The sequence below is a fragment of the Macaca thibetana genome, chromosome 15, assembly GCF_024542745.1.
Source record: "Macaca thibetana thibetana isolate TM-01 chromosome 15, ASM2454274v1, whole genome shotgun sequence".
Lineage (NCBI taxonomy): Eukaryota > Metazoa > Chordata > Mammalia > Primates > Cercopithecidae > Macaca > Macaca thibetana.
Window position 1 is genome coordinate 44827598 of NC_065592.1, and position 23789 is coordinate 44851386.

General features: G+C 44.0%; 1 protein-coding gene and 1 pseudogene across 2 annotated transcripts in view; both read left to right on the forward strand.

Moving 5' to 3' along the window:
- HINT2 (histidine triad nucleotide binding protein 2) overlaps window positions 1–23789 on the forward strand; it is a 546951-nt gene that overhangs the window by 930 nt on the left and 522232 nt on the right. The gene's annotated exons all lie outside the window — the stretch shown is intronic.
- Window positions 6856–11191, forward strand: LOC126937282 (high mobility group protein B3-like; annotated as a pseudogene). Its single transcript, XR_007719696.1, has 3 exons — window positions 6856–6939; window positions 9280–9454; window positions 10254–11191. The product of XR_007719696.1 is annotated as a high mobility group protein B3-like (transcript).

Here is a 23789-nt window from a genome sequence, read left to right on the forward strand (position 1 = left end):
CATGTGCACAAGCATAACAACTGCTTTTGTTTAACGTGCAGATGGAATATTTAATCCATTTCAACTAGGCATTTGCATCTTGGTATGCAGTCTTAATTGCCAAAGTTTGTTTTAAGTCTTTAACTTCTATGATCTTCTAGTAAAATGAATGTTTTCTTTAGCACCTATTTTTATTAGTTTTTAGACTAAAAAAAAGCTAAACACCATTTTATATTTAATAATGCTTTTTGTATGATTTTTATACTAGATAAGCTAAATTTTACTTTTATATTAGTGTGTTATTAATTTTAATAAAACCTTGTAGACATATTTATCTAATTTTTTATGTTTGACCATCAGATAAGATTTTATAGACTTTTATTAACCTTTTATAATTTTTGTTAAAGAGCAGGTTGATGTTTTAAGAAAAACCTGTTGCATTTTTACTTTAATGTCCAGTTCACAGAAAAACTGGATGATACTTTTTTAACTTTAGCTATTATGTTTACACACAGAACGTTCTTTACAACTGATGTTTTAAAACTTGCCTAAACTTTCAAAACAATAATTTTTTGACCTTTTAATATAGGTAAAAATCTACATTCTTATGCCTCTTTATAATCTTTTTACTAAAGGTATATTTTACTTTTTTATATGGCTTGCACATAAACTGTTTTCTCAATAGTACTCAGGAGGCCTTATTACTTTTAAATTATATAACATTTTTTATGCAAAAAAACTTTTTTCTTTTACGACTTTCACAGACAATTTTTTGACATGTCTCAACTTTTTGACTTATTACAAACTTTTTTAAAATAACCATTTAATTTATTTCAGGATAAGAATTTACTATATAACATTCTTTTCATATAAATTCTGCTTCCCCCACTCCTTTTTTTTTTCCTTAAAATTTTTCAACATAGTTCTTAGTGGGGTGGGCTTATTTTGCGCCTGACCTATGTTTTCTCAAGACAAAATACCACACTCACGCCACACACACTCACCATAAAACAGAATGGGTAAAGAGGGCACACGCACACTTTTATCGTTTATACCAAACTAAAATCAAAATACCGCGAAATTCAAAATCTGAGTACCAAGATATTTAAGCCAAGTCAAAACTAAAACTAAAGTATCCAGCAATTCAAGTCAAGTCAAAACCAGAACAAAAGTGCCAATATAGGTACACCGTGGGTGATCAGGCCACGCTTCTACTCAAATGGAGTGGGGCAAGTTCCAAAGACTAGTCTTACCAAATCAAGTCAAGTCAAAACCAGAACAAAAGTGCCAATACAGGCACACTATGGGTGATCAGGCCACGCTTCCACTCAAATGGAGTGGGGCAAGTTCTAAAGACTAGTCTTACCAAATTTCAGATGTCCGGACTTCAAGTGCCAGTTCCTTTCCCGTGTTCAGCCACTGTGTTAATCTTCTGTGGGGGCCTGCTACACGCTGCTCTGATGAGGCGTTCCACCGGGACAATTGCCTACCCAGGAGCGCTTTTTGGATCACGTCACTCAGGTTGGCCAGAGTCCTCCGCAGGGATGCTCCACAGGGCAGGCCTAAGCCGCCTAAGAGGCTGCCCTGGCCGTCTGTCAGTTACCTCGCTTCCCGGTCAGGGAACCAAGAAATGTAGCAGGACCAGCCGCAGACAAAACCTCTCAGACACCAAGTTGTAGAAGGAAGGGCTTTATTCAGCTGGGAGCATCGGCAAGTTGTTGCCTTAAAATCTGAGCTCTTTGAGTGCACAATTTCTGTCCTTTTTAAGGGCTCACAACACTAAATATTTCACATGAAAGCGTCCTGATTGATTTGAGCAAGCAGGGGGTACGTGACAGGGGCTGCATGCACCGGTGGTCAGAGAGAAACAGAACAGGGCAGGGAGTTTCACAGTGTTCTTCTATACGATGTCTGGAATCTATGAATAACATCGGTTTCTAAGTTATGAGTTGATTTTTAACCACTGGGTTTAGGCCAGGCAGACCCAGGCCTGGTTTCGGGCCTGGCGCCTGGCTGCCTGTCTTTGGTTTTACTTCCTTGTTTTTTTCTTAAAACAGGTACCGAGTATAAAACAATACAAAACAATATGAGAGGGTCTCTCTCTTTCCTCAGTCAGACTTCAAACCTCTGTCTGTCTTTTTCCAAAATCCTGTCTTCCCAGCAGGTCTGGAACTTTCCCACTCGTCAATGTGTATTTCTCCCAGAACGCCAGGCACTGTCCTTGCCTCCAGAAAGCCAATGACTGTCCTTTGCTCAGTCTGGCTCTAGAGAGGGCTCACCTAAAAAAAGGACAGCCTTCGGCCTAGGGAAGGGGACTTCCCAACGCTGTCGGGTACACAGGTGCCTTGGCCATGCCTGTCTTTTCTTCACAGGGCTCTGCCCTTGTGCCCTCCAACGGGAAGGGGTTTCAGAACATCATTTGGTAAAGATTGAATAATGCCCGGCCCCATCACAGACCCTGCTAAAACTGGAAAAAAAGACCCAAACCAAAACTTCTCCTTGCCCAGGCCAGGCACTTGTTTATATTTGTTGTCTCTGTGTCCTACAAACATTAACCAGAAAGCCTCTTTGACCAGACACACGGCGAAACCCTGTCTCTACTAAAAATACAAAAATTAACGGGCGTGGTGGCGTGCACCTGTAATCCCAGCTACTCAGGGGTGCTGAGGCAGGAGAATCGCTCGAATCTGGGAGGCAGAGGTTGCAGTGAGCCAGAATCACGCTATCACACTCCAGCCTGGGTGACAACAGCGAGACTTCATCTCAAAAAAAAAAAAAACAAAAAAAAAAAAACAAAAAAATACTATAAAGCAACTAGACCTAATAGACATTTCTAGAATACTCAGCAATAGCAGAATACATATTCTTCTCAAATACACATAGATGATTCTTTAAGATAGACCATATGGTAGTCCATTGAACAAATGTTAATACATTTAAAAGTATAAAAAACAATTTAAAGCATGTTTTCTGACCACAATGGAATGAAATGAGAAATCAATAACAAAGAAATTTGGGAAACATACATCTGTGGAAATGTGCATGACAATCTCCAAGTATCATTATTCAATTCTGTTTCTCCCCTCCATTCTGTTAATTTTTGCTTTATGTATTTGGGTGCAAAATACCATACCATACATATATGTAAAAATTAACTTAAAACAGATCATATACATAAGTGTAAGAGCTAAAACTATAAAACTCTTAGGAAAAAAAACAGGCATAAATCTTTGTGACTTTGGATTAGGCAATGTTTTCTTAGTTATGACATCAAAAGTACATGCAACAACAAAATAGACAAATTACACATTATCAAAAGTTAAAACTTTTATTTTTATTTTAAATTTTTATATTTAAATACATATTTTTTGAGACAGAGTGTTGCTCTGTCACCCAGGCTGGAGTGCAGTATGGCAATCTCGGCTCACTGCAACCTCCGCCTCTCAGGTTCAAGTGATTCTCATACCTCAACCTCCTGAGTAGCTGGGACTACAGGCGCACATCACCACGCCCAGCTAATTTTTTGTATTTTAGTAGAGTTGGTGTTTCACCATATTGCCCAGAGTGGTCTTGAACTCCTGAGTTCAGGCAATCCACCTGCCTCAGCCTCCCAAAGTGCTAGGATTGGCACGGTGGCATGAGCCACCGTGCCCACCTAAAAGTTAAAACTTTCATTTTTCAAATGAAACCATCAAGAAAGTGAAAAGACAACCCACAAAATGGAAAAACATGTTTGCAAGTCATATATGTGATTTAAAAAAAAATCTACAACTCAGTAAAAAAAAGTTAGCCCAGCTAAATGCAGAGGATTTGAATGGATAACTCTCCAAATAAGATCTACAAATGGCTGCCCAGGCGCGGTGGCTCATGCCTGTAATCCCAGCACTTTGGGAGGCCGAGGTGGGAGGAGTGCTTGAACCCAGGAGTTTGAGACCAACTCTGGGCAACATAGTGAGATCTCATCTCTACAAAAAATGAACAAAATTAACTGTGCATGGTGGCATGTATCTGTAGTCCCAGCTACTTGGGAGGCTGAGGTGGGAGGATTGCTTGAGCCCAGGAGGTCGAGTCTGCAGTGAGCCAAGATCATGCCACTGCACTCCAGCCTGGGCAACAGACCCTGTCTTAACAACAACAACAACAACAACAACAACAACAAATATATATAGATAGATACACACACACACACAAATGACCAATAAGCACATGAAAAGTGCTTGACATGTTTAACCATCAGGAAAATGCAAATCAAAACCTCAGAGAGATACCACTTCACACCCACTAGGATAATTTAGAAGACAGACAATAACAAGTATTGGTGAGAACACAGAGAAATAGAATCTTCATACACTGCTAGTAGAACTGTAAAATGGTGCAGCGACTTTAGAAAACAGCCCGGAGGCACCTCAAAAGGTTAAACAGAGTTACCATATGACACAGCAATTCCACTTCTAGGTGAATATCCAAGAGAAATAAAAACATACATCTATACAAAAACTTGTATGTGAATATTCATAGCAGCATTTGCTGGGTGCGGTGGCTCACACCTTTAATCCCAGCATTTTGGGAGGCCAAGTCGGGTGGATCACCTGAGGTCAGGAGTTTGAGACCAGCCTGGGCAACACAGTGAAACCCCATCTCTACTAAAAATACAAAAATTAGCTGAGATTGGTGAGGGGCGCCTGTAGTCCCAGCTACTTGGGAGGTTGAGGCATGAAAACCACTTAAACCCAGGAGACAGAGGTTGCAGTGAGCCGAGATCGTGCCACTGCACTCCAGCCTGGGCCACAGAGCGAGACTCCATCTCAAAACAAAAACAAACAAAACAAAGCAACAAATATTCACAGCAGCATTATTCTAATAGCCCAAATGTGGACACCCTCCAGATATCCCTCCAATGGTGAGTAGATACATAAAATGTGATACAGTGAGACTTTATTGGGTAATACAGAGAAACAAAGTACTTCTAACGAGCTACAATGTGGAGGAATCTTAAACACCTTATGCTAAGTGAAAGAACCCTCACACAGGCCGGGCGCGGTGGCTCAAGCCTGTAATCCCAGCACTTTGGGAGGCCGAGATGGGCGGATCATGAGGTCAGGAGATCGAGACCATCCTGGCTAACACGGTGAAACCCCGTCTCTACTAAAAAATACAAAAAACTAGCCGGGCGAAGTGGCGGGCGCCTGTAGTCCCAGCTACTTGGGAGGCTGAGGCAGGAGAATGGCGTGTACCCGGGAGGCGGAGCTTGCAGTGAGCTGAGATCCGGCCACTGCACTCCAGCCTGGGTGACAGAGCATGACTCCGTCTCAAAAAAAAAAAAAAAAAAAAAAAAAAGAACCCTCACACAAAAGGCCACATATCATGTTTCCATTTATGTGAAACGTTGGGAACAGACAAATCCATAGAGACAGAAAGTGGATTGTGGTTGCCTAGGGCTAGGTAGGGAGAGCGGAGGATAGGCAGAGTTGGGGTGGAATGGGGAGAGACTGCTACTTATGGGTTTGCAGTTTCTTTTAAGGGTGATAAAAATGTTCTAAAATTCATTGTGATGACTGCACAACACCTTGAATATATTTTTAAAAACCCATTGAACTGTAAACTTTAAGTGGCTTTTCAATATTATATTTCAATAAAGCTGTTACTTAAAAAAAAGTTGGTAGTCTTTCTGTGTAAATGAGGAATCTGTAGTTATTTTTAAAATAAAAACTAAAACCAACTTTTTTTTTTTTTAGATGGAGTCTTGCTGTCACCAGGCTGGAGTGCAGTGGCGCGATCTCGGCTCATTGCAACTTCCGCCTCCCGGGTTCAAGTGAGTCTCCTGCCTCAGCCTCCTGAGTAGCTGGGATTACAGACATGCACCACCATGCCTGGCTAATTTTTGTATTTTTAGTAGAGACAGGGGAGCTGGTCTCAAACTCCTGGCCTCAAGTGATCTGCCTGCCTCAGCCTCCCAAAGTGCTGGGATTACAGGCATGAGCCACTGCACCCAGCCTTCTTTTTTTTTTCTTAAGATGGAGTCTCGCTGTCTTGCCCAGGCTGGAGTGATTCTTCTGCCTCAGCCTCCAGATTAGCTGGGATTACAGGCACCCATCATCATGCCTGGCTAATTTTTTTGTACTTTTGTAGAGACGGGGTTTCACCATGTTGGCCAGGCTGGTCTTGAACTCCTGACCTCAGGTGATCCTCTCGCCTCGGCCTCCGAAAGTGCTGGGATTACAGGCATGAGCCACCGCACCAGGCCTAACTTTTACATAAACAAACAAACAAACAAACTGTTGGAAGGGCAGAAGACTGCTGCTAGTGTTAAGAAAATCAAGCTGTTTAGGAACTACCAATGAATTCAGCTCCCTGCAGCACTGAGGTGAACACCTTGCAAGAAGACACCAGGAGGCCGGGCACGGTGGCTCAAGCCTGTAATCCCAGCACTTTGGGAGGCCGAGGCGGGCGGATCACAAGGTCAGGAGATCGAGACCACAGTGAAACCCCGTCTCTACTAAAAATACAAAAAATTAGCCGGGTGCGGTGGCGGGCGCCTGTAGTCCTAGCTACTCAGGAGGCTGAGGCAGGAGAATGGCGTGAACCCAGGAGGCGGAGCTTGCAGTGAGCCGAGATCGCGCCACTGCACTCCAGCCTGGGCAACAGCGTGAGACTCCGTGTCAAAAAAAAAAAAAAAAAAAAAAAAAAAAAAAAAAAAAGAAGACACCAGGAACATGTGGCTGAAACCTTTCCGAAGCCTGAGGTCTGCTCACCTGCCTGCCGCTGCCAGAAGCAACAATCCTCTCTACTCCTCTCACTCTCTCAATCTTGCGGATACACCATTTATTGGCAGAACCTGCACTGGAGCCCTGAAGATGAGCAGGTACAGGAACCGTCATGTCCCAGATGCCAGCTCCTGTGATACCGGGGAGAACACAGGAGGAAGTGGGAGTGGCACTGAGCAGCCACACAGAGCAGGAAGTGAGCTCACCTTCTGTTTAAAATGAGGACATTGAACCCGAGATCGTAGAAGTAATTTGCTCAAGGTCACATCACTTGCTAGTGATAATGTACCTACTGTTCAGCTGAGGGCTTTCGTTGGCGGGTTGGGGGGAGGCAGGTACAAAAACCATCTGTGTGAATTTTAGGAGGCATAATAAATGGACTATCAAGTTACTATTCTGATTTAACACCCAGAAAACAAAGATACCAAAGATGGTTTGTGTAGGAAAAATCCTGGTGCTGTAGATTTCAGGCCTGTCCAAACATTACACTTCAAACAAATGCCTGATACTGCAAAATAAAAGCTCATTTCATAGGTTTGGTGGTTTGTCAAAAAATCCTTCAATATGATATTTTCGCGCACACACAAAAAATTCCACATATCATGAGCAAAAAGTCTGAGCGGAGTTTCGCTCTTGTTGCCCAGGCTGAAGTGCAATGGCGCAATCTCGGCTCACCGCAACCTCTGCCTCCCAGATTCAAGCGATTCTCCTGCCTCAGCCTCCCTGGTAGCTGAGATCACAGGCATGTGTAACCACACCCAGCTAATTTTGTATTTTTAGTAGAGATGGGGTTTCTCCATGTTGGTCAGTCTGGTCTCAAACTCCTGACCTCAGGTGATCCACCCGCTTTGGCCTCCCAAAGAGCTGGGATAACAGGCATGAACCACCAAGCCCAGCCTGAATTTTTTTCTTTTTTTTTTTTTTGAGATGGAGCCTTGTTCTGTTGCCCAGGCTGGAGTGGAGTGATCTTGGCTCACCACAACCTCCGCCTCCCTGGTTCAAGTGATTCTTCTGCCTCAGCTTCCTGAGTAGCTGGGACTACAGGTGCATGCCACCATGCCTGGCTAAATTTTTTTGTATTTTTTTTTTTTTTTTTTTTTTTTTTTTTTTTTTTTTGAGACGGAGTCTCGCTCTGCCACCCAGGCTGGAGTGCAGTGGCCGGATCTCAGCTCACTGCAAGCTCCGCCTCCCGGGTTCACGCCATTCTCCTGCCTCAGCCTCCCCAGTAGTTGGGACTACAGGCGCCCGCCACCGCGCCCGGCTAGTTTTTTGTATTTTTTAGTAGAGACGGGGTTTCACCGTGTTAGCCGGGATGGTCTCGATCTCCTGACCTTCATGATCTGCCCGCCTCAGCCTCCCAAAGTGCTGGGATTACAGGCATGAGCCACCACACCTGGCTAGTCTGATTTTTTATTAAGATTTGCTTACTGAGAACCAGGGCTCCAATTACCCATTCACTCATTCTTAAATTTGTTCATTCATTCAGCAAATATTCCCCAAACATCCCTTAAGGGGCTTTCTTCAGTGAAGGAGACAGAAATGTAAAAAGTGAATAAAATAAAGCCAGGCGTGGTGGCTCACGCCTGTAATCCCAACACTTTGGGAGGCTGAGGCAGGTGGATTACCTGAGGTCAGGAGTTCAAGACCAGCCTGACCAACATGGAGAAAACGCATCTCTACTAAAAATACAAAATTAGCTGGGCATGGTGGCACATGCCTGTAATCCAAGCTACTTGGGAGGCTGAGGCAGGAGAATCGCTTGAACCTGGGAGGCAGAGGTTGTCGTGAGCCAAGATCGTGCCATTGCACTCCAGTCTGGGCAAAAAAAGCAAAACACCATCTCAAAAAAAAAAAAAAAAAAAAAAGTGGATAAAATATATATGAGACTGATAAACTTAGTATAAGAGTACAAATATATGTCAACTGATTAATTATAAATATAACAGGGCTGGGCACAGTAGCTCCTGTCTGTAATCCCAGCACCCAGCACTTTGGGAGGCTGAGGCAGGAGGATCACTTAAGTTCAGGAGTTCGAGACCAGCCTGGAAAACCTTGTCTCTACAACAAAAGAAAAAGTAAAACGTGACAAGGCACAGTGACTTATGCCTGTAATCCCAGCTCTTTGGGAGGCCAAGGCAGGCGGATCATTTGAGGTCAGGAGTTTGAGATCAGCCTGGCCAACATGGTGAAATCTCGTCTCTACTGAAAATATAAAAATTAGCCAGACCAGGCACAGTGGCTCACGCCTGTAATCCCAGCACTTTGGGAAGCTGAGGCGGGTGGATCACGAGGTCAGGAGTTCAAGACCAGCCTGATCAACATGGTAAAACCCCATCTCTACTAAAAATACAAAAATTAGCCGGGCATGGTGGCAGGCACCTGTAATCCCAGCTACTGAGCAGGCTGAGGAGGAGAATCGCTTGAACCTGGGAGGTAGAGGTTGCAGTGAGCAGATCGTGCTACTGCATTCTAGCCTGGGTGACACAGTGAGACTCCGTCTCAAAAAAAAAAAAAAAAAAAAAAAAAAATTAGCCAGGCATGGAGGTGGCTCTCGTGGAGGCAGCTAGTGTGAGGCTAGGGAGTGCTGAGCCACGCCTCATGCCCTGCGCTACCCAGACTAGTGAACAATACAGTCAGGATGGCTAAAGGTGACCCCAAGAAACCAAAGGGCAAGGTGTCTGCTTATGCTTTCTCTGTGCAGACATGCTGCAGCGGGATAATGAAGGACTCAGAGAGACCGAGGGGTGGAGGAGGAATTATTTATTATTTAGGTGCACCAGCCCAGTTGGATTAACATCCACAGGACTGAGCCCGAACAAAGAGTCAAGCTACCTTTTAAGCATTTTGTGGGGTGGGGGGAGATCTGTGCAGGGTAAAGCATATTACAGAAGCAAGAAATAAAGACAGTTATTTAATTAAGACATGCATTACAGCATTTCTTACTTTTCAAGTAACAACATGTTTTACGACTTGCGATTATCTGCCTAGTGACCTTGCAGCTGCATAGCTAGAGAAACAGAGTCTTCACAATTCCTGGGAAAGGGAGAGATAAGGCTCACTAGCCACAGAAAAACAGGCAGTTAATTTTTAAAGGACTTCAGCTTTTTTTCTTTCTCAGGGAGGATTGGGTTTTCTTACATACAACTGAGTTTTTGCTCACATATTCTTTAATTTCTTTCCTTTTTTTTTTGAGACGGAGTTTCCCTCTTGTTGCCTAGGCTGGAGTGCAATGGCATGATCTCAGCTCACAGCAACCTCCGCCTCCCGGGTTCAAGCCATTCTCCTGCCTCAGCCTCTGGAGTAGTTGGGATTACAGGCATGTGCCACCACGCCCAGCTAATTTTTTGTATTTTTAGTAGAGACAGGGTTTCTCCATGTTGTTCAGGCTGGTCTCGAACCCTGGACCTCAGGTGATCCACCCACCTCGGCTTCCCAAAGTGCTGGGATTACAGGCATGAGCCACCACGCCCAGCCTCTTTAATTTCTTTTAATTTCTGTTCCAATACAAAGAAGAATATAAGAAGAAAAACCCAGAGGTCCCTGTCAATTTTGCAGAATTTTCCAAGAAGTACTCTGGGAGGTGGAAGACAATGTCCAGGAAAGAGAAATTTAAATTTGATGAAATGGCAAAGGCAGATAAAGTGCTCTATGATCGGGAAATGAAGGATCATGGACCAGCCAAGGGAGGCAAGAGGAAGAAGGACCCTAATGCCCCCAAAAGGCCACCGTCTGGATTCTTCCTGTTCTCTTCAGAATTCTGCCCCAGGATCAAATCCACAAACCCCGGCATCTCTATTGGAGATGTGGCAAAAAAGCTGGGTGAAATGTGGAAGAACTTAAATGACAGTGAAAAGCAGCCTTACATCACTAAGGCGGCAAAACTGAAGAAGTATGAGAAGGATGTTGCTGACTGTAAGTTGAAAGGAAAGTTTGATGGCACAAAGGGTTCAGCTAAAGTTGTGCGGAAAAAGTGGAAGAGGAAGATGAAGACGAGGAGGAAGAAGAGAAGGAGGAGGAGGAGGATGAACAAACAGTTTATCTGTCTCCTTGTGAATACTTAGAGTAGGGGAGCGCCATACTCAACATATCTCTTATTTGAGAAGTATCTGTTGCCCTCATTAGGTTTAATTACAAAATTTGATCATGATCGTATTGTAGTTCCTCAAAGTGCTTTAGAAATTGTCAGTGGTTTACATGAAGCGGCCATGGGTGTCTGGAGCACCCTGAAACTGCATCAAAGGTGTACATATTTCCAAACATTTTTAAAATGAAAAGGCACTCTTGTGTTCTCCCCACTCTGTGCACTTTGCTGTGGGTGTGACAAGGCATTTAAAGAGGTTTCTGGCATTTTCTTTTTATTTGTAAGGTGGTGTTAACTATATGGTTATTGGCTAGAAATCCTGAGTTAACAACTGTATATCTCTATAGTTTGTAAAAAGAACAAAACGACTGAGATAAAGTCTGGATGCTCCTTGCTTGGCGTTGAGCTGTGGGGAAGATGCTTTTTGGAGGGGCTGTAGCTCAGGGTGTGTGCTCTGTGAGGCTGGACCTGTTGACTATGCAGTGGGCATCCATTTCGCTTCAGGTTGTCTTTTTTCTGTCACATGGCATTCTGCTGCCATCTTAGCTGTGGACAAAGCGGGGTCAGCTGGCATGATATATATATATTTTTTTTTAGTTAAGCGCGGTAGTTTTTAAACAAACTGTAGAACTCTTCATTGTCAGCAAAGTGAAGAGCCACTGCATCAGTGAAAGTTCAAGAACCTCCTGTACTTAAACACGATTTGCAACATTCTGGTTTTTTTTCGTATGTTTAGAACACTGAAATGGTTTTGAAGTTAAATGAACAGTATTACATTAAAAAAAAATTAGCCAGGCATGGTGGCGGGTGCCTGTAATCTCAGCTACTCAGGAGGCTGAGGTGGGAGGATTGCTTGAGCCCAGGAAATCGAGGCTGTAGTGAGCCAAGATCATGCCAACTGTACTCCAGCCTAGTTGATAGAATGAGACACTGTCTCAAAAACAAGCAAGCAAACAAACAAAAAACTCTGAAAGAAGCACTAGCAAAGAATTATGGGAGCATCCAAAAGGAATAATAATAACTCTTTTTTTTTTTTTTTTGAGACAGAATTTCGCCCTTGTTGCCCAGGCTGGAGTTGCAATGGCGCGGTCTCAGCTCACCGCAACCTCTGCCTCCCGAGTTCAAGTGATTCTCCTGCCTCAGCTTCCCGAGTAGCTGGGATTACAGGCATGTGCCACCACTCCTGGCTAATCTTTTGTATTTTTAGTAGAGACGGGGTTTCTCCATGTTGGTCAGGCTGGTCTTGAACTCCCGGCCTTAGGTAATCCAACTGACTTGGCCTCCCAAAGTGCTGGGATTACAGGCGTGAGCCACCACGCCCGGCCACAATAATAACTAACTCTTATTGGGCACTCATTATGTTCTAGGCATCTTCTAAATGCTTTATATGTATTAATTTATTTAATCTGCACAAAAATCCTATGATGTGAGTGGGTAGCACTCTTTTTTAGAAAACTCAGGCGCAGAGTGTTTTAATATTGAAGGGGAGGAAAAATAACTTTTTCTTCTGCCTTTCATGGTTCTTAGACAGTATGAACCTCTGTAACACAGGACAGATAACAAGAGAAAAACAGGCCGGGCACAGTGGCTCATGTTTGTAATCCCAGTACTTTGGGAGGCCTAGGTGGGAGGATTGCTTGAGCTCAGAAGTTTGAGACCAGCCTTGGCAACATGGCTGAGACACTGTCTCTACCAAGAATACAAAATAAAATTAATTGGGCAGTGGCAGGTGCCTGTAGTCTTAGCTACTTGGGAGGCTGAGGTAATAGGATCACCCGAGCCCAGGAGGTTGAGGCTGCAGTGAGCTGAGATTGTGTCACCACACTCCAGGCTGGGCAACAGAGCAAGATCCTGTATTGAAACAAAACAAAACTCCAGAAGTTTAACAACAGGTATTCCTCTTATGTATCCATAGGAGATAAACAGAGAAAGGAGTAAACCTCAAAGAGGTGGCTTTGAATTCAGGTTTCAATACCATCGTTTGCCAGACAGAGAAAGAAGGATGTGGGGAAGGCTGATAATGAGGGAGCTGCCAGGAAAAGCAGAGTAAACAAGAGTGAGGTTTGCTGCACAGATTTAAGCCAGAGCCATCTATACTGATGAGTTCCTAGTGATTTAGAATCATCCTGCTTTTCCTGGTACAGAAAGGAAGGCACCCTTACAAATGGAGACTTCCGGCCAGGCGTGGTGGCTCATGCCTGTAATCCCAGCAATTTGGGAGGCCGAGGCGGGTGGATCACCTGAGGTCACTAGTTCGAGACCAGCCTGGTCAACATGGTGAAATTCCGTTTCTGCAAAAAACACAAAAATTAGCTGGGTATGGTGTCATGCACCTATAGTCCCAGCTACTCAGGAGGCCGAGGCAGCAGAATTGCTTGAACCTGGGAGGCGGAGATTGCAGTGAGTTGAGATCATGCCACTGCACTCCAGCCAGGTGACAGAGCGAGACTCTGTCTCAAAACAAAACAAAACAAAAACAAAAACAAAAAAAACAAATGAAGACTTCCCTTATAGATTAAATTTCCCTTACAAAAGGGTAATTTCTACTGTTCTCAGAGCTTCTCCTGTATCTGTAACTTCTCAAAATCATCAGCTCAAAATAGTCCTTATGCTAAGGAGGCATATTTCATGTTGGCATATGCTGGTCTCCTACAATGACTCGCCAAAGATCACAAAACTAATAAGTGAATTCAGGCAGTCTGGCTCCACGCCTGTGTCCTGCGTCATCTCACTGGAGATCTTTTACAGGACAAGGCAAGTCATGTGGTAACTTCTAATTAGAGGGATGAAGGAAGACTTCATGGAAGAGGCAGCATTTGAATTAAGCCCTGAAAGTAAAGTAAAAGAGCATTCCAAGTTGGGAGTGTAGATACAGAGATGCAAAAAGAAATATGTGGGGGTAAGCATTTGGCCTGGCACAAGAAGGTGGAAAATATTGAGGGGGAACTTGGACTCTCTGGTAAGTGTTGGCACACTATTGTGAAGGTATTGAGAAGTCAAAGATTTTTTCTGAGCCCTTTTTTCTAGCCCTTTAATACAAAATAGCTAACACCTATGCCAGGCATGGTGGCTCAAACCTGTAATCTCAGCACTTTGAGAGGCCAAGGCAGGAGCATTGCTTGAAGCCAGGAGTTCAAGACCACCCTTGCCAACATAATGAGACCCCCATCTGTATATTAAAAAAAAAAAAAAAAGAAATCAGGGCTGGGCATGGTGCTCATGCCTGTAATCCCAGCACTTTGGGAGGCCAAGGTGGGCGAATCACAAGGTCAGAAGTTCGAGACCAGCCTGCCCACTATGGGGATACCCTGTCTCTACTAAAAATACAAAAATTAGCTGGGCATGGTGGTGGGCACCTGTAGTCCCAGCTACTCAGGAGGCCAAGGCAGGAGAATTGCTTGAACCTGGGAGGCAGAGGTTGCAGTGAGCCAAGATCGCACCACCGCACTCCAGCCTGGTGACAGAGTAAGAATCCGTCTAAGAAAAAAAAAAAGAAAAAAAAAAAGAAAAAAACTAACACCTAATATGGGGTGGTGGTAGAGGAGAAAAATTTCTGGTATCTATTCTAGAAGTGCAACTTCATTGAAAACACAAGACATAAGAACACTCAAAAAAATGATAGACAAGTTTAAAAATGTGATACAAGAGATGTTTCAACTTTGTGCATGATTAGTTGTTTAACAAACCACATGGTTTTTGCAAATTTAAGGTTATATTAACTGTTTCTTTGGTTTGAATGGAGGGTTTGCAAGTAGAAGAAGAGTCTGGAAACGGCTTTGGGCAGTTGAGACAGGTTTTGGAAGGAAGCTGCTATGGTTTGAATGTGTCCCCCAAAACTCGTGTGTTGGAAACTTAATCCCCAATGCAACAGTGTTAGGAGGTGGGGCCTCATAAGGTGATTAGGTCATAAGTGCTCTGCTCTCGTGAGAGGATTAATGTCATTTTTGAGGGAGTGGGTTAGTTATCTCGAGAGTGGGCTGTTTTAAAAGTGAGTTTGGCTTCCTTTTGCTCACTTGTCTCGCTCTCTCTTGCTCTTTTGGCTTCTGCCATGGGATGACTCAGCAAGAAGGCCCTTGTCAGATGCTGACACTTTGATATTGAACTTCCCAGACTCCAGAACTGTGAGAAATAAACTGATTTTCTTCATAAATTTCCCAGTCTGTGGTATCATGTTATAGCAACACAAAACAGACTAAGACAGAGGCCATAAATAATGGACGGCAAGCCCTATTGCCAAATGTGGGAATAAAACGGTTAATGCTGAAACTGACTGCCCAAGAACCCTCTCTTTACCTTCATAACGCCCCAGGGAGAGGAGAATCCCAGTAATGAGTGACTGGAAATAACAAACTGGCTCTGACAGGAGCTTAGGTGTCCAGATATAGGCAGCTCCAGGCTGACTTTGTGGTTCCACAATCCAGAGTGAGAAAATTCCAAGGCTTCCTCCTAGACCACATCCTTAATGCATAAGAATTGCCAGAGAAAATTATCCAAGATATGGAAATGGGCAAAGGAGATTACTAGGTTTCCTTTCAATGGAATTGTTATTACTGCCTATTGGAATTTCTGGAATTTTTGGATTTTATAGGGTTGTACAATTTAACTGATTTCTTATTGACTAGGTTATTTTATAATTTTGTAGGAATTGAAGTAAAATTGTAAAAAAAAGATCTGATGGTAAGGCAAATTCTTATCCATAGCAATGCAAATAAATTTTGCCTGATAAAGATATTGATGTCTCCTCTGCAGAAGAGAGAACACCAAACATTACATTTTATTGCACTGTAGGATATTAACCAGTTTTGTCTTTTCTCTTTGCCTCTCTGTTCCTCAAATTCCCTTTGAAATAATCTTAACATCTTACCAGTGCCCTCATTAATTGAATTGAATAAAATCTTTGACCTGTGTTCATTCTATATTTGCACAAAACCATGTTTTTGAATCTTTTTTTTTTTTTTTTTTTTTGAGACAGGGTCTCACTCTGTCACCCAGGCTGGAATGCAGTAGCACGATCTTGGCTCACTGCAGCCTCAAGCAATTCCCAGGCTTAAGCAATCCTCCCACCTCAGCCTCCCTGGTAGCTGGGACCATAGGCTCATGCCACCACACCTGGCTAATTTTTTTGTATGTTTTTTTTTTTTTTTTTTTTTTTTTGAGACGGAGTCTCGCTCTGTCGCCCAGGCTGGAGTGCAGTGGCCAGATCTCAGCTCACTGCAAGCTCTGCCTCCCGGGTTCCCGCCATTCTCCTGCCTCAGCCTCCCGAGTAGCTGGGACCACAGGCGCCGCCACCTCGCCCGGCTAATTTTTTGTGTTTTTAGTAGAGACGGGGTTTCGCCGTGTTAGCCAGGATGGTCTCGATCTCCTGACCTTGTGATCCGCCCGTCTCGGCCTCCCAAAGTGCTGGGATTACAGGCTTGAGCCACCGCGCCCGGCCTTTGTATGTTTTTGTAGTGATGAGATTTCACTATGTTGCCCAGGCTGGTCTTAAACTCCTGGTCTTAAGAGATCAGCCCACCTCAGCCTCCCGAAGTGCTGGGATTAAAGGTGTGAGCCACTGCGACTGGCCCTTGTTTTTACATCTTAAAATATTACACTTTAACACTGTTAATTCCTCCAGGTTTTCCAATTGCTAGGCTAATCAGAAGAAAGTAAATGCCACAATTTTCACAAATGGACCAAAAGTAGTTTCCAGAAACTTTATCTGCAGTGCTTGTTGACAACTCTGATAATTCTAATGGAGTTTTAAACAGACATTTTATGAGAAATTAGAAAAGAGGGGGAAAAGCATTTACTAGGCACTGTATATTGCCAATTACTGTGCTAAATACACAGACGTTATCTCACTTATTCCTCAGAAAATCTTTGAGATCTTTGTCCTAATTTTGCAGGAATAAGCAGGAAATATTTGAGTAAGTATGGTAACACCCATCTGCAGATCAAGTCACATAAGTGGAAAATTACAATAATGGTTCATGAACCCTGGTGGTTAAAAGGGCATACCATAAAAAGGGTGGACAATTCAGTAAACATGTGAATGAAAGGACAACCAGCAAGATTAAAGTCATAAACAAGAAAAACTGGGCCAGTGCTTGGCCGGGTGCTCTTAATTACATAGCGACAGCTTGAAGGCGTCTTTGTTTCTTTAGACCTCAGTTAGCAACAGATCTTCCCTCACACACCCACCTTCCGCCTCTGCCTCCCTTCGTGAGCAAGAGAGGGAATTTAGTGTTCACTTCAGTACCTGCCTTCCTACATCAAGACCTATGTACATACCAGGCAAAATGAACTCTTTAAGTATAGAAGAAAAAAGACCTACATACTGTGATTCTCAAAAGGATTTGTACTCCATGGCCAGAAGGCACAAGAATGACCAGAAGCTGACAGAACTGAGGTAGCCTCTTAGAAACAGAGAGTAGGCCGGGCGCGGTGCCTCAAGCCTGTAATCCCAGCACTTTGGGAGGCCGAGACGGGCGGATCACGAGGTCAGGAGATCGAGACCATCCTGGCTAACACGGTGAAACCCTGTCTCTACTAAAAAAAAAAATACAAAAAACTAGCCGGGCGAGGTGGCGGGCGCCTGTAGTCCCAGCTACTCGGGAGGCTGAGGCAGGAGAATGGCGTGAACCCGGGAGGCGGAGCTTGCAGTGAGCTGAGATCCGGCCACTGCACTCCAGCCTGGGCGACAGAGCAAGACTCCGTCTCAAAAAAACAAAAAAAAAACACAAAAAAAAAAAAAAAAAACAAAAACAAACAAACAAAAAAATTAGCCGGGTGTGGTGGCGGGGGCCTGTAATTCCAGCTACTCAGGAGGCTGGGGCAGGAAAATCTCTTGAACTCAGGAGACAGAGGTTGCAGTGAGCCAAGATTGCACCACTGCACTCCAGCCTGGGTGACACAGTGAAACTCTGTCTCAAAAAGAAAAAAAAAAAAATTAAGGTATATATGTTGTGCTGGGTGCAATGGTGGATGCCTGTAATCCTAGCCCTTTGGGAGGTCAAGGCTGGTAGACTGCTTGAGCCCAGGAGTTCGTGACTAGCCTGAGCAACATAGTGAGACCCTGTCTCTAAAAAAATACAAAAAATTAGCTGGGTGTGGTGACTCGTGCCTGTAGTCCCAGCTCCTCAGGAGGCTGAGGTGGGAGGCTCACTTGAGCCTGAAGGCAGAGGTTGCAGCGAGCCGAGATTGTGCCACTGCACTCCAGCCTGGGCACCAGAGTGAGCCCTGTTGTTAAGAAAAAAAAAAAAATCAAGGCTGAACAGACCTTTAGCACCAAAGAGACCATTCTGTCTCTCCTCTCTCAGGTTTAACTTTCTCATGAAAATCTTACCCCCAGCCCATTTTAACTTAACTCACAATATATGCCTGGCACTATGCAAGACTCTGGAAATGTGAAGAGGAACAAAATAGCTATGGCTGACCCCTAGTCAGCCATAGTTTATAGTCTACTAGAAATAGTTATCAAAGTGTGGTCTGGGGACCTTGGAGGAGGGAGGGAGAGTCCTTGGAGCCCTTTTGGGGCTGTGTGTGAAGCCCAAACTACATTCCTGTATTCATAATAATATAGCCAGTTCTCATTCTTCATGGTAGTTATGTTCTATAAAGTTGCTGTGACTGCTGAATAAGTGAATACTGAATTATTGCTCTTAAGGGAAATACAAGGTTAGGTTCCTACAAGTTTCTGGTCATTTTTGTCAACCAACCAATATGTAACCTTGTTTTCTGTGTATTTCTATTTAAAGCTACGTTAACATGAGAGGATGGTGGCATGTATGCCATCTCCCATTCACGTTCCTATCTTCCCTGGAAGGCTATTATGAGATGATTTCTTATGCTTTCCAGGTTCTGATGAGATTAGGGTTTTATGCCATGGCCTCCTCAGAACACAGCTGCAGAATACTAAAGCCCTTAGCTGCAGCTAAGAATGAGCTTCTCGAAAGGGTGTCCCATGGCTTGCCTTGCAGTCACCCGACCCTTTTTGTTTTGGTGTTTTCCTTTTGGTGAGTGGGACAAAGACCATAGGAGCTGGCACCTTGAGCCACTCTTCCTTTTGCTGTTTACATAAGTGTCAAACAGTCTGATCTAAAAGTAGCCTGTTGTACCTTTCCCTTTCAACCAGGCAGGCCTTGTCCTTGTCCTTGTGTGTGCTCGACAAATAGGAAAGACCAAGAGGCAGATGTTGGATCAGTGTATTGCCCAGGCACTCCGCTCATTACTAGCCCATCTGACCCCTACATCTGCAGCCTGAAACCCAGTGATGAGAAAATTCTCAATGTTACAACCCTCATAAATGGCATTAACCTCTTTTAGAAGAAGATGGATTGCAAATGATTTTTAGATGTTCTTGTGGATAATACTTGCAGTATCTACACATTTAACGTTTGTTCATATTGCCATCATTGCAGAACCCAGGGGTAGAAAAGCTGCGAGTTGGAGGAGGAATCTTTGCTTCTCCAAAGGAGACTTCTCTCCTCTCTTGCTCTCTCAGGAAAGAGGAGACTCTAAAGTAGTTCACTTACGGTGGACCATGCAACATGGCTAAAAATGAGGCCTGCCCAGAGCCCGAGGCTTGTCACAACTTCCTCTGTCATTCTGTGAAACTTAGCCTTAAACAGACCAGAGTTTTGCCTGGCTAAAAACTGTATTCTCTGCTTTATCTGAAGTGAAATGTATTTCTCCTGTTCCAGCCAGTGACCAATGCAATCACCTTATCCTAGAAAAAAAGTAAATTGTAAGCACCCTCAAGATGCATGTACTTTCAAAGTTTTATTATTTACTGGCTCACAAAGTAAGAATGCACATTGTAAAAGAATGTGCAAGGCTGGGCATGGTGGCTCGTGCCTGTAATCCCAGCACTTTGGGAGGCCAAGGTGGGTGGATCACGAGGTCAGGAGATCAACACCATCCTGGCCAACATGGGGAAACCCAGACTCTACTAAAAACATAAAAATTAGCTGGGTATGGTGGTGCACACCTGTAGTCCTAGCTACGCAGGAGGCCAAGGCAGGAGAATCGCTTGAAACCGGGAGGCAGAGGTTGCAGTGAGCCAAGACTGTGCTACTGCAGTCCAGCCTGGCGACAGAGCGAGATTCCGTCTCAAAAAAAAAAAAAAAAAAAGTGCAAAACACAAAAAGTAGAAATAAACACACAAAAAAATCCGTCTCACATCTACAAGAAGGCAACAACTGTTAATATTCTAAGATACTTCCCTTTTTTCCTTTACACAAGCACAACTCTATATGTAATCTTGTACCTCACCTTTTGATTCATATCATTTCATATTTTTCCATGACTTCACATTGTAAATATTATGTTGACTAACTGCATAGTGATTTGTGGATGCATCAAAATTTATCTAACTCTTCCTCAAACATGGCACCTAGGTTAAGAAGCTTGTCGCTTTTGACACAAGCTATCTGAATGAGTGACAGATGGTATGGTGTGGTTGAAACAGCAGTGACTTTGCAGTCACATTTTTTGACCCATGTTTGAGATCTGGTCAGCCACTTGTAACTTGTTTGTGTGACTTTAGGTAAACTGCTTAATTTCTCTGAGCCTCAATTCCTTTCCCCATCTATAAAATAGGACCGGTAACTTCTACTTCACTGAGTTGTTCTAAGTCAGTAGTTGACAGACTATAGCTCAGGAGCCAATTCCAGGCCACTATCTGTTTTGGTAAAAAAAAGTCTCAAAGGCACACAGCCATCTCCATTCATTTATACATTCATTTACATATGGCTGCTTTTGTACCACAAGAGCAGAACAGAGAAGTTGTGACAGAGACATGGCCTGCAAAAACATCTGGCTCTCTATAGAAAAGATTTGATGACCCCTATTCTAAATAATGGACGTGAAAGTAATTCTGTAGACAGAAAAAAGCCTAACCAAATGTGAAAGATTATTCTTGGCAGAGCCCACAGTAGGTGCTCATTAAACATTTGTTCTAAGGATGTGTAGCTAGATGGAGAATTTTATTCACCAGAATCCCTGCAGAATGAGTCTCTGTTCGAGAGAAGCATGAAGGAGGAGGTAATTCAGAAGAGCATCAGCATGGGGTGAGAACCCTGTGCAGAGGGAGAGGAACAGAGATTTTTAACACCTGGGAAACTATAAGGACAAGGAGAACTGCGTGAAGATGTTTAGAAGTTTTCTGGATGACGCTCTGAATAAAACTCCTGTGCAGCCCAATTAAAGTAATCCACAGTAAAGATCAACATGGTTCTTTAAGACTTTCAGAGTAAGACCAGTGTTTATTTAACTTCAACTCAATGTAGGGATTGGATCAAAGGACTATAGCTTTCAAATAGATTATCAAATTGACAGAATAAAAATAACAACTCAGGCTGGGCATGGCAGCTCAAGCCTGTAATCCCAGATCTTTGGGAGGTCAGAGCAGTAGGATCTCTTGAGCCCAGGAGTTTGAGATCAACCTGGGCAACACAGTGAGACTTCATCTTTATATTTTAAAATAAGTCAATTAATTAAATAAAAATAAAAATGGGTGTGGTGGATAATGCCTGTAATCCCAGCACTTTGGGAGGTTGTGGCAGGCGGATCACTTGAGGTCAGGAGTTTAAGACCAGCCTGGCCAACACGCTGAAACTACATCTCTACTAAAAATACCAAAATTAGCTAGGGGCCGGCGCGGTGGCTCATGCCTGTAATCCCAGCACTTTGGGAGGCCGAGGCAGGCGGATCACCTGAGGTCGGGAGTTCGAGATCAGCCTGACCAACATGGAGAAACCCTGTCTCTACTAAAAATACAAAATTAGCTGGGCGTGGTGGCACATGCCTGTAATCCCAGCTACTAGGGAGGCTGAGGCAGGAGAATCGCTTGAACCTGGGAGGTGGAGGTTGCAGTGAGCTGAGATCACGCCATTGCACTTCAGCCTCGGCAACAAGAGTGAAACTCCGTCTCAAAAAAAAAAAAAAAAAAAAAAAAGTGTGTGCCTGTAGTCCCAGTTACTCAGGAGGCTGAGGCAGGAGAATCACTTGAACCCAGGAGGTGGAGGTTGCAATGAGCCGAGACTGTGCCACTGTACTCCAGCCCAGGTGACAGAGCAAGACTTTCGTTTCAAAAAAAAAAAAAAAAACCAGCCCTAATACTGAATTTATAACACAAAATTTTAATTATTAGCACTCTCCCATAAAGCACAGGGAAGAATATCTTATTTAATAAAAAGAGGATAATATTTCACTGGGCAGGCTGGGCACAGTGGCTCACACTTATAGTCCCAGCCCTTTGGGAGGCTAATGAGGGCAGATTGCTTGAGCCCAGGAGCCTGAGCAACATGGCAAAACCTCATCTCTACAAAAAATGCAAAAATTAACCTGGTGTGATGGTGAGCTCCTGTGATCCCAGTTACTCAGGAGGCTGAAGCACAAGAATCACTTGAAACCAGGAGGTGGAGTTTGCTGAGCTGAGATCGTGCCATTACACTCCAGCCTGGGCGACACAGCAAGACTATGTCTTAAAAAAACAAAAAACAGGCTGAGTGAGGTGCCTCACGCCTGTAATCCCAGCACTTTGGGAGGCTGAGGCGGGAGGATCACCCGAGGTCAGGACTTCAAGACCAGCCTGGCCAACATAGTGAAACCCTGTCTCTACTAAAAATACAAAAATTAGCTGGGGTGGTGGTGCCTGCCTGTGATCCCAGCTACTCAGGAGGCTGAAGCTGGAGAATCACTTGAACCTGGGAGGCGGAGGTTGCAGTGAGCCAAGATTGTGCCACTCTACTCCAGCCTGGGTGACAGAGTGCGACTGTGTCTCAGAAAAATAAACAAATAAAAATAAATAAATAAAAACAAAAACAATTTTAAAAAATAGTAGTAAGGTCAGACTTTTGATCATATATTTTTTTTGTGAGTTCCCTAGTGCTATTCTGCCAATTTTTCTATTGGACAGCTTTTTCTCCCCCATTGCTGATTTGTAAGCTCTCAAGTGATGTCCTATAGGCAGTCTATGGGCAGTATATTAAATATCGGATATTTTTGTTTATTTATTTATTGAGACAGTGTCTTGCCAGGTCGCCCAGGCTGCAGTGCAGTGGCAAGATCACACAGTTCATTGCAGCCTCAAACTCCTGGACTCAAAGCAGTCCTCCCAGTTCAGCCTCCTGAGCAGCTGGGACTACCAGCATGTGCCACCAAGACCAGCTAATTAAAAAAATTTTTTTGGTAGAGATGGAGTCAAACTATGTTGCCCAGGCTGGTCTTGAATTCCTGGCCTCAAGTGATTCACCTGCCTTGGCCTTCCAAAGTGCTGGGACTATAGGTGTGAGTCACCATGCCTGGATATTTTTACTGGGAGGAGGGGGTGTCTGTCAAGATTAACCAAGAGGAAGTGAAAAAACATAACGCCGAGCGCGGTGGCTCATGCCTGTAATCCCAGCACTTTGGGAGGCCGAGGCGGGCGGATCACAAGGTCAAGAGATCGAGACCATCCTGGCCAACATCCCTGTCTCTACTAAAAACACAAAAATTAGCTGGGAATGGTGGCACACGCCTGTAATCTCAGCTACTTGGGAGGCTGAGGCAGGAAAATCGCTTGAACCCGGGAGGCGGAGGTTGCAGTCAGCCGAGATCATGCCACTGCACTCCAGCCTGGGCGACAGAGCAGGACTCCATCTCAAAAAAAAAAAAAAAAGAAAAAGCATAACAATTATCCAGGAAAGCTGGCAAAGTGGTGCACACTTTTAGTTCCAGCTACTTGGGAGGCTGAGGCAGAAGGATCGCTTGAGCCCAGGTCTAGTCTGGACAATATAGCAAGACCCCACCTCTAAAAAATATTATCCATGGGCCGGGCGCAGTGGCTCAAGCCTGTAATCCCAGCACTTTGGGAGGCCGAGACGGGCAAATCACGAGGTCAGGAGATCAAGACCATCCTGGCTAATGCGGTGAAACCCTGTCTCTACTAAAAAATACAAAAAAACTAGCTGGGCGAGGTGGCAGGCACCTGTAGTCCCAGC